The sequence below is a fragment of the Taudactylus pleione genome, unplaced genomic scaffold (genome assembly GCF_031769625.1).
Source record: "Taudactylus pleione unplaced genomic scaffold, aTauple2 ptg000372l, whole genome shotgun sequence".
NCBI classification, from domain to species: Eukaryota; Metazoa; Chordata; class Amphibia; order Anura; family Myobatrachidae; genus Taudactylus; species Taudactylus pleione.
The window spans coordinates 10,034,275-10,045,998 of NW_028284773.1; the positions used below are offsets into that span (position 1 = coordinate 10,034,275).

General features: G+C 44.8%; 1 long non-coding RNA gene across 1 annotated transcript; it reads right to left on the minus strand.

Annotated features, from left to right (window-relative positions):
• Positions 1-612: 612 nt before the first annotated feature.
• LOC148508276 (uncharacterized) lies at positions 613-9,933 on the minus strand. The gene is made up of 3 exons (XR_015869597.1): positions 9,598-9,933; positions 6,755-6,891; positions 613-1,415 (listed from the first exon to the last, which is right to left on the minus strand). It is a non-coding gene; the product is annotated as an uncharacterized LOC148508276 (long non-coding RNA).
• Positions 9,934-11,724: the final 1,791 nt, after the last annotated feature.

Genomic DNA, 11,724 nt, shown 5'->3' on the forward strand with positions numbered 1-11,724 from the left:
ACAGATGTCCATTGTTCATTCATGACAAAACATAGTCCAGTACTACTGTATAGTGTAATGAAAGACAGGTTTCGTCAGCCAATCAGCAGATGGTGGTACAAAATCTTTGTTAGCTATTTCACGCATGCGCTGTGCAGTTTAGGAAAAGAGACATCTGGTGGCAGAAAATTGTATTACACAATCTTGCTTTTCCAGCACTTCAGTATGGTTACGTTGCGCCTTACTGCAGTATGCTGCGAGATACATCTCCACGGCAGGGCGTGACTAGCATGGTGTGCTACATGGCATATAGAGCAAAGATGTAGCAGGTCACATCTGTATACATGAGAGAAGCTTTTTTACTCGATTAGTATATGTGTATTATGGAATACCAGCACAGTTTTTTTCCTTTTTTGCTTGTCTATTATAGGGTTGCAATTTGCCTAGTTTAACTGCAGCAGGTAATCCTTCTACAGGTGTGATTCAGGCGCTAAGAAATTTAGCTCTGTGTTTATTGTAAAAACATAAAATGACTATAAAAGATGTGTAAACGCAAGAAGTTTCTTTCTATGCATTCATTTGAAACAGTGCCTAAAATGATCTAATTAGGAAAGACTCAAATTCCACTCTTAATAATAAAAAAGTTACATTTTTATAACAGTTGAAAAAAGATTGAGATTAAGATTTGTACTTATATATCACAGAACCAGAATTGGCATACAGAAAAAAAATTTTCAGGGTTATCCCATGTCATACCTGTATCCACTGCCCCACCTGTGCAGTAATTTATTTTCTGAAGATAAACTGTAATAACCTGCACATGATATTTAAAGGTGAAGGGTGAAATCTGGTGATCTACAGTAGTCTATCTTTCACGGAAGGTAAATCTGTTATATTTATACACCTATTTATTCCATTTTAACGAGCTTACTTTTGTTCCTGGGATAAACTCATATACACTGTACTTCAGGAAACTTTAAATTCACCATACATAATCAAACTTAGTTAACAAGATACTGTTTTTAAATGATAAAATATCTTATGCATACATGCTGTCACTGCTGTCAATCAGATCAATAGAGCAATGACTGCAACTCCCACATGCATCTGGTTGGGATCCATGAGCTAAGCAAGCCAGAAATGAGTATATGGTCTCTGTTGGACTGTGATATCACACTGAAGTGCTCTGTAATGACAATGGGCAAAGACAAGGCGTATTGTGACCCATACTGTACATCTACAATGTATTGACCCAAATCCGTGGTCAGGGAATCTGGGAAATTAAACATGTTGGAAATCCTCGATTCACCAATCCCGACCGAAAATTATCGAGATCGGTGAGTTGGGATTTTTAACAAGCTGTCTTCTCTCTATCTTCCCATAGATCGCCGAACATCGATGGCCGCGGATCTGTGTTTTTGAACCCCGATCAGCATCTGCAGAATGGAGAAACGGGTGATAGATGTATGGCCTGCATATGATCAAGAAGGCAACCAAAAACTAAATAAGAAGGGAAAAGATGATGGAGATGGAGCAGAGATTTTATTTATCACTCTGATTAATACAGGCAGTATTAGAAAAAGTTAGGTCATTGTTATGTGTATTATGTTCATGTCTATATGGTAGTTATTACAAGGGTTGGCTTTGTTTGTAAACTATGTATTTTAACTATTTAGATACAAACTACAGAAGTACAATAACTACTGATTCTGGCAAGGGAGCACAATAGTTTTCTATTTTTAAGAGAACAACTTTCAGAAGTGATAGGAGAACTAACTAGAGCAGGGGTTCTGAAACTTCTTTGCTCTGGGACCCTGTCTGACAATAAAAATTATTACAGGACCCCAGCAAGTTACTGTGGAATGACTGCCACACATGCGTGGTCAGCAGACCGCTCATGCACAGTAGCACTATGGAAACTGAAGTGAGGTATCTGCTTATGCAGGGGCAGAACTATGGGAGATAATGGAGGTGCGTCCTCTATTGCCCACAATATAGTCACCCCACTTAAGGCTATTCTATATTAGTGTTTTTGTGCATAAGAGATAGATAGATAGATAGATAGATAGATAGATAGATAGATAGATAGATAGATAGATAGATAGATATGCACCACATTTATTTTCCCTTTTGTTTTAAGGGGGCACAAAAATAATAACTTGCCTACTGGCATCTGGTATGAACTTACGCCACTGCGCTAATGTGATCATTTAATTTAGACATTGCAGGGACGAGCTCCTTTCGAAGCCCCTGTCCCTGCAAGGCGAGGCAGAGAGTCACTGGGGAGACAGTGGGTGACTGGGGAGGCAAAGGGTGACGTAGGAGGCAGTGGATAACAGGAAGAAGCTGTGGGTGACAGGGAGAAACAGTTGGTGATGGTGGCAGAGGGTGGCATGAGAAGGCAGAGGGCGACTTGGGAGGCAATAGGTGACATAGGAGGCAGTGGGTAATAGGGAGAAGCAGTGGGTGACAGGGGGGGGGAAGTGGGTGAAAGAGAGAAGCAGTAGGTGGCAAGGCGTAGCATAGGGTTTCAGGAAAGACAGTGGGTGACTGGGGAGGCAAAGGGTGACATAGGAGGCAGTGGGTAACAGGGAGAACGAGTGGCTCACATGGGGAGGCAGAGGGTGACAGGGAGAGACAAAGGGTGGCAGGGGGTGACTGGATGACAGGGTGATAAGGGGGAGGCAGATCATGGCATGGAAAGGCAGAGAGTGACTGGGGAGGCAATAGGTGACATAGGAGGCAGTAAGTAATAGGGAGAAGCAGTGGATGACAGGGGGAGGCAGAGGGTGACAGAGAGGCAGTGGGTGGCAGGGAGAAGCAGAGGATGGCAGTGGGTGACAGGAGGCGGCAGTGGGTGGCAAGGAGCAGCAAAGGGTGGCAGGGAAGACAGTGAGTGACTGGGGAGGTACTGGGAGGCTAAGGGTGACATAGTACACAGTGGGTAACAGGGAGAACTAGTGGGTGACAGGGGGAGGTAGTAGATGAGAAAGACAGAGGATGTAGTGCGTTTCAAGGAGGAGCCAGTGGATGACCGGGGGAGGCAATGGGTTTTTAATACATTTGTTTTTTTTCTGTTCACACCCTCCAGTTCCCACACTGTGTGCTCTCCTGTTCCCCCATAGGGTCTGTGCTCAGCACTCCCCTCATTCCTCCTCCTGCTGAAGTTTCTTCTCCCTGAACAGCAATCAACACACATTCTGTGTCCTCCCACCCTGGCAGCAGTAGTACCCCAGGCTGCACTTACTTAACAACATCTGCACAGACTGCAGAGAGAGTATGGTAGCTGGCTCCTCTGAGTCTGTCTGCTGCTGAGGCTTGCTGCCTGTGTGTCAGTTTTTGCTGCTGGGCAGGAGGACAAGAGAAGCTGAGCACTGGGGTGGGACGGGGCTGCCTGATGACTCCTCGGATCTCTCAGCCAGTGATCTGAGGAGTCTGAAATAACAGACAGTTCAACTGGTTTCACTCTCCTCAAAGGGGTCATCAACCTCACCCCATGTGAGTCGCGACCCCAAGCTGAGATGGCCGCGACCCACTTTGGGGTCACGACCCACAGTTTGAGAACTGCTGAACTAGAGGATAGCTAGTACATACCTAATGTTCAGCTGAGGAGGCATTTAGGGAATAAAATTACAATAACATGGCAACATTTAATTTGGGTACTAATTAAACACTTTTATAAGAGACCTAAAAAAAACAATGCATTTAGCGGCATAGATATTTTAAAATGAGGAGGAGCAAAGGCTAAACATAGGCACTGTCACTAAGCAACGTGGCTGTATCACATCAGGTACATGACTGCTTCCTAGAGGGTGTGACCATGACCTCTGGATACGGAAACACAATTTAGTTAACGCATGTGGTAGTGGCACTTTCCTCCGCTGTGTTAAGCAGAATAAATTACAACCGCCCGCAAATTGGGCCAGGCTCCAGTGCATTAACTACTCCTCCACACGAGTTTACAACATGCATTGAAAATGATTAAAAGAAGAAAATTGTGCTTACATGTCATGCTCAGATCCGGTTATGTGGTGGTAGACAATTGCACTACTGTTTGCAACCATTGTGCAACCATTGCTTCGGTTTGCCAGCTGCCATCAATGGTTTTGCCCATCACAAAAGAGGAGAGAACAAGAAGAGGATGACATAAAGGCATGAAGAGGGGAGAAGTGGAAGATGAGGGAAGAGAAAATGTGATGCAAGTGACGACCGAATTGCGGGAGCAGATGGGAGAAAAAGAGGTGAGAAAAGATGGGATGGGGATAATGGTAACAATATGCACAAATAGACACACATAGAGAGACAGAGGGCCTGATTCAGCACGGATCGCAATTGTGATCGCAGCTGCATAATCACAAGCAATGCAGCTGAGAAAATATGGTAATGCCTGCCACCGCTCAGCCAGCATAGAAGCGCCCACTACATCCATAATACCTCCCAGTCCTGCGTATACATCGGTATCATCAAAGCACATCGGCCCCTCATGCAGAATTACAGCAGGTCTGACCCATCACAGAAATTGCAAGACTCATGGCACGCAGACGGGTCTCAAGCTGCATAGGCAATCGCAGTGGCTAATATATGCACGCCCATGCAACGGCGTTCCAACCTGCGTTCCAACCCCTGAGTTTCTGCAACCACTCCCTCGTCACCACCTCCAAATGCTGACTACCTGTCACTCACTTTGCGATGGAGTCTTATCTAAGTGCGTAGAGGATGGGGCAAACATGGGGGCCAGGGGAGGAGTGAAGTTCTGCAGGGAGTCTGGGACTCTGTAGGAGAAGCTGCATGAGGAGGAAAAGAATGGAATGGAAGTAGAGGGAGGAATAATTATTTTACGTGAGTTTTGGTTGTCCTTAAGATTGTCTCATTCTTCTCATGCTTCTACTACTACAATGTAGTGAGGGACAGGGGAGATGAGATATTAAAGATCTACTGCCATAAACTAAGCTTCACCAATTTTCTTCACAGCACTGATCGGACAGGTGTGGTGAGAGAGAGTTGTCAGTTGAGATGAGCAATCAAAACCTTAGTCAAGAGATTGAGGCTTATAATTGTCCCTCGTACCCACACTATTTGCCGCTATTTTACAGTGGCAAATGTAATTCGTTAACCTGTTCTTTATTACCAATAGAGCCCAGGGAAAAATTTCTGTATGAAGATCCCCCGGAACGCCAGCTTGGGTTGGGTGAGGCTTGGTATACTTACTGTATGTAGGTGTTAGCACACCTTTTTTTACAAGTTTGCTCTTAACTAGACATACAGTAACGTTTTCACTGGAAAAAATAGCTTTGAGAGTTTCAGTTAGTGATATGAGTTATCTATATGAGGGCCATAAAAATACATTATTACAGCACTACAAATATGGAAAGTTCCATAACTATGTATAAATTTCTGTAAGCAGATCTTGCAGGGAATACCACTGATTTTCAAAGCTACTGTTACTGGGGATAAACAAAGAACTGTTTCATTGTGCTAGAAATTCTAGGTTTAAAGTACCTCAAGTATCATTCTTCAAGAGCACTTAACAGACTCTGAGGCCTTTTATCAAATAGCAAATACCAAAATTACTTATTTTCTATTGCGGCATCTCTTTTACCAAAGGTAGCTGAGCAGTGCCCACCTCCTGGCGATACTAGCTGTAAGTAGTAAGCAGTAAACTTATTCACATATATTCCCCAGCATTGCCGGCAAGTGTTCGCTGGGGCCATAGCAGCAGAGGCGAATAGGCCATAGAATTTGGCGGGAATATTCCCGGTGGGTCGACACACTGTGGGGCCACGGCCGCCTGTCACACGGCTGTCAGACAGCCCTGGCTCATGCATAGCCCCGGCCGCAAACCAACGGCACCATCAACTGGGACAAGAGGCCCCTGTGGGAGGAGGTAAAGGCCTACTAAGGCCTTGCTGATACAGGGGCCGGATGGGCTGGGGGGCTCTTACTGCTGATGATCCACAGGAAGACTTATTGAGGGTGATTCAGGGGCAGGGGGTGCACTAACTGTGGGCGATACAGGGCAAGGGGCCCTAATTGTGGTATAGCAGGGAGCACTAATTGTGAGTGATACAGGGGCAGAGGTGGCAATAACTATTGGTGAAACGGGCAGGGGGACACTTACTGTGGGTGATAAAGGGGCAGGGGTGCACTAACTGTCGCTGAAATGGGCATAAGGACATTAATTGTTGGGGATAAAAGGGCAGGGGGACACTAATTGTGGGTGATACAAAGGCAGGGGGCACCTACTGTTTGTGATATAGGGACAGGGGGCCCTTACTTTAAGTCATATTGGGGCAGGGGGCACATACTGTGGGTGATACATGAGCAGAGGGGCACTTACTGTGGGTGATGTAGGAGTGGGGGGCACTTACTGTGGGTCATATAGGAGGAAGGGGCACTTACTGCAGGTGAAACTGGGCCAGAAAGGCACTTACTGGGGCAAAGATGGCACTGGGGGCACAGAGGAGATGGTGCTAGAGAGACACAGGGATGGTGCTGGAAAGACACAGAGGAATGGCATGAGAGTCACATGGGGATGGCGCTGGAGAGACACAGGGGGGATGGTGCTGGAGACACACAAGTAGGACCACTGGTAGTATTAGAAGAAAGGCTGGAGAACAGTAAACTTTAGTAAAACACCAATTCTAGAAACCATATTATTGATACAAATTGTACCAAATTAGCAAATATATTTTATTAATATTAAATAGTTTGATCAGGGAAACCCCCATTTTGCCCTCCACCCAAACTCTTGTTACTAGGTATTATCTGATTTAACCTCTGTTGCATGTTGACGACATTGGCTTTTTTCCTACACAAACAGGCGGCTTCCAGACCCTGTGATCTCCTTCATGAATAAAGAATACCGACTCAAGACACTGCCAGTCCAGAGGGATCAATTTCTTCAGAAGTTTCCTGTTGCAGAGAAATCATATAGGTAAGAAAATACTCATTCACATGCTCACTGTGTTTATTCACTGAAGAGAGGGACTGGGGGTTTTCCAATCAGCTCCCAGAGCGGTGGGCATGCCTTGACTTGGCAGTGACTTGAGGGCATTGCCTTTCACACAAGGCCACACCCATTGCCACAAGGCCACACCCACTTTTTTGGGTGCGCACTCATTGGGGGCCACTTTCAGGATTTTTTCAGGGCCACTTTAAGGGCAGGATAATTCTGCGTACAGGACCCCCAGCACATGAAATGTCATGATGTCACAGAAGAGGGGAGCTGGGAGCAGGAATCTGAGGGCATAAGGGTTTACCAGTCTGTAAGGTGCTGTTTCAGGAACTCTGCAAGCCAAATACAGATGCTACATGGGTAGCAATAGTGGATTGGCACTGGTCGCACACTAGTTGTGTCCTAGTGATGTCCACTGTGCCCATACTAGCATACGTCTCTTTGAATTTATGATTCAGTATTGCCAACATGTCCTCCTGATTTAGGCCATTGCAAAAAATACTCTTCATCTTTCCCACCAGAACAATATAAAAATACAATTTATTCTGAAATCAAATATAAATAAATAAAAATATACAAATTGTATATATCTTAAAATGGGGGTAACCACTTGCCTGGCATGGATGCATCAGATGTGACCACACCAGACTGGGCATTCCCTGACATGGTCACATCTAATGTGACCATTCAGAGAGGCCCACTAGGCAGCTGCCAGAAGCTAATCTTCCCACAGCTGCTGGTCCCTCTGCATCCATGGCTACCCCTCCAGTGTGTCCCAATCACTGCTGGCCACAGTGTTCATGCATCCGGCGGCACCCCCCTCCCGGCACAGCTACAGGTTCCAGTGTATCCCGATCACTGTGGCCAGCAGTGAACGGGCAGCCTGCGTGACCCTCCTCCCTGATTTAGTTGTAAGCAGTAGCCGCGGCTCCTGCTGTTACCCCCGGGAAGCTGGTGTTGCTTCATATACTCCCAGCATGGTTACCTGCTGCTGTGTCCCTGGGCCCCTTTCTCCCGGTGCTGCTGTGTCCCTGGGCCAGCCCACTCTCCACCCCCTTCTCCCGGTGCTGCTGTGTCACTGGGCCAGCCCACCCTCCACCATCTTGTCCTGGTACTGCTGTGTCCCTGGGCCATCCCACCCTCCACCCCCTTTTTCCAGAACTGCTGTATCCCCAGGCTGGCTCACCCTTCACCCCCTCCTCCTGGTGCGGCGGTGGCAGCTGCTGTGTGCCCACAGCCTGACCCACCTTCTCCTTTTCCTCCTTGCCCAGCAGCTGCTGCTTTGTGCCAAGCCACCTCCCCCTTCTCCTCTCAGCGCGGCTGCCAGGGAGTGCTCTGTGTGTCCCCAATGTGGCTGCTTGTGTAAGTACTTAGAACAGCAGCCAGCGGGATCCACACCCTCTCCCTCCTGTTCATGCTCCACCTCTGTCCCAATCACTGCTGGACACCGTGATCGAGTAGTGGATTATAGCTTTGGATGGCTCTTTGCTGTTCCTCCATCTGCTGAAGCATATAAAGTATGGAATTCCACCTTGTTACTACCTCTTGCTTCAGGAGGTGGTAGGGCTACTGAATCCGGATGCTCCACATTACCAACACTGCAAAATACGGCCAACAGAGGAGCTCCAGTCCCTCCTGAGGACGCTCGGTGGGATCAACAAGCTACTTGTGTATGCTGACCTGGACATTTGCCTAGTTACTGTGAGGTTCTGGTTTTGTTGTGGGCCCGGGGTGGTGATAGGAGCAGACACTGAAGCAGGTTTAAATGAAAATGTGGAACTTTTAATGAGTGGTTTGATAGACATGAATATGACAAAAAACTAAAATCTAGATATAGCACTAAATGCACTTGGGAGCAGTGGTGAAGTAATGGGAGAAAGCCCAGTTAGTGACCGAAAATGGAAAATGTCCAGGTAGTGACTGGTTAATAGAAAATAAACAATAGATGGTAGGCGCTAACAGGATGCTAACAGGCCTACTAAACCACTGGCAGCTTGCTCTATGAGGTGTTCCAACCTCTTAGTATTTGATAGCAGATGTGGGAAAAGGGCAAGCGCTCGGTGATCTAATCTTGACTGTATTGTATAATGTGAAATAATGTGTTTTGGCTGTATCCCCTACTATATATTTGTGCAAACAGTTCTGGTTTTGGGCTTCTCAGTACAACTGGTCGGCAACAACTGTAGGCAGAAATTTCAGTATATAAGTGTTGTTATGGTGTAGAGCAGGGGTCTTCAAACTTGGCCCTCCAGCTGCTGCGGAACTACACATCCCAGCATGCACTGCCACCTTTTTGATATAACAGCATGCTAAAACTATGTGCAGTGCATGCTGGGATGTGTAGTTCCACAGCATCTGGAGGGCCAAGTTTGAAGACCCCTGGTCTAGAGTCACTAATATCATCAGTCTACAGAAAGTCTCTTTATGATGGTATGGTGTGTCAGATTTGCAACAACTGTGGGCAGTATGTTCAATAATGCTGGAGTTGTAGTGTGGACCCGCTTTTAAACTTGCTCCCATTAGTTCTCATCTGTTGTATGCATATAAAACACCTCTTCTTGCCTCTAATTCACCTTGGGTAGCTCAAAACAATGGGTGCAGTATCAGGATTGTGCGGACACTGGTGGTGCAGGTAAAGGTAAGGTAAGTTGGATTGTACTTACCAAAACAGCTTCTGCTGGTCCTCCTGGTACTTGTATCTTGTCCCGGTGGCTGTAGATATGAGGCTATATGGTGTTAGTACAATGCTGGTAATAATATTACTGATGGGAGTATATAAAATAATGCAATTTATTTTCTATTTTCAAATGGTGATACAGACATCCACATATGGATGCTATATAAACCTATTAAAATTCATTAAAGAGTCAATAGTAAGTTCTGGGTGATGGGTAATGTCCCAACACGTTTCGTCCACCAATAGGACTTTTTCAAGGGCAAATGGGGTTGTTGGTACATTCTTCTGTTTTATACTTGCTCTGCTGTCCGTTCGCGGTCTTTTCCTACTTACTTCCGGGTTCAACACAGTGCCCGCTCATGTGACTGGTCACGTGGGTTACATCGTTCAATGTCTATAATGCGCATGCGTTATACTTCATGCTGCGGCCACTGTTTGTTCAGCTTCTATATAGCGGTATTCCCTCTAGTGGCCGGAGTTCCCTTAGACTCTTATGAGTGTTTAGTTCCATCATACATGGCTTCGGTCTCCATTTCTGGAGGTGGCCATTTTGTGATGGTCTCTTAGTATTAAGTTCATGTGGCCGATCGTTTCTATACGTCCTTATGCGGGGGTTTTATTGTGTACATGCTAATATTGTATGGAGTTATTCTTTAAGGTGCACATGGTGGATACAGCCAAAATAACCTCTACCTGTATTCTACATAGGAATTTAGCATGTCTTATGTGCATGCGATTGTGATGTAATGATTTATACTCATTCAAGAAAAATTCATCATTTATTTGTCAATCCCAATATAATAGTACTAAATGTCTTTTTTAGTGCAAATAGTTGATGCAGCTAATATTTGTTGCACTTAATTTCAGACTATTAGGAGCATTCTATGATCAATTATTTGGGTGAAACTCTTATGGGATATGGCTCTTAGTTTTATTTAATACCCAAAATAAGGAATGGTGGACGGTGTGTCCACTCTAGATACCTCTCCACTGTCTGGTCAAGTCTAGAGGACTAAACTGTCCTATTATATATCCTCTCATGAAAAATCCTATATATTCTTTATTATCTATATCCCCCATATTCCCAATCAGTGATATGGTGGTATATTGACCTATGGTCATATAGTACATTCTTGTGTGTTTTATATGATTTGTATTTTTATTGTTGTTGTTCCTATTCTCTTCCAGATGAAATTATGTCTTCGTTGTGGTTTTAGGGGTCAATATTAAGACCTTCCGGTTGTAGAGTCTGTAATTCAAATATCCATCAACTTTCAACATGGTCTATCCTCTCTATCCTATTTCCACCCCTCCAGTTATAGTGCATCTTCTCAATCCCTGTGAATTTCAATCCCTTGGGGTCACTCTGATGCACTAACCTGAAATGTTCTGATACACTATGATTTTGATAAACCCTCTTAATATTTCTAAGGTGCTCAGTTATTCTTGTTTTTAGGGGTCTGGTTGTACGACCTACATACTGGAGTCCACAGGGGCATTCCAGCATGTAGATCACATGGTCACTGTCACACGTGATGGTATCTTTTATGTTATGTTTTCTAGATGTTATTTTGATATGATATGGTTGGTGGGTTTCGTACTTATGAATCCTAAATTTCTGTAGTTGGCGCATCTCCCACAATGGAAGAATCCCTTCGCCACCTGATGTCCCTCTATTGTTCTTTGTTTCTGTTCTTTGGTCTCTTTTAAGTGATTGTGAATTAGTTTTTTCCTCAGATCCGGTGCTCTCCGAAATACTAGATCTGGTTGGTTGGATAATATTTGATTTAATTTATCATCCATCTGGAGAATGTGCCAGTGTTTACGTAAAATGTTTTTAATTCCAGAGCCCGCTCCACTGTATTCTGTAATAAAATAAACTTTCTCGCTATTTTTAGTGCATGGTTTTATAAAAATTTTTAACAGTAAATCTCTTGATGTCCCTTTCAATGTATGATATGCTGTCTCAACCTCCCTCATGTTATACTTCTTTTGTCCAAATTGGTGTTTCAGATTTTCTCCTTGTATGACATAATCCTCCATGTTTGTACAATTTCGTCTCAGTCTGGTAAATTGTCCCTTGGGTATACCTTTAATCCAATTTGGATGGTGA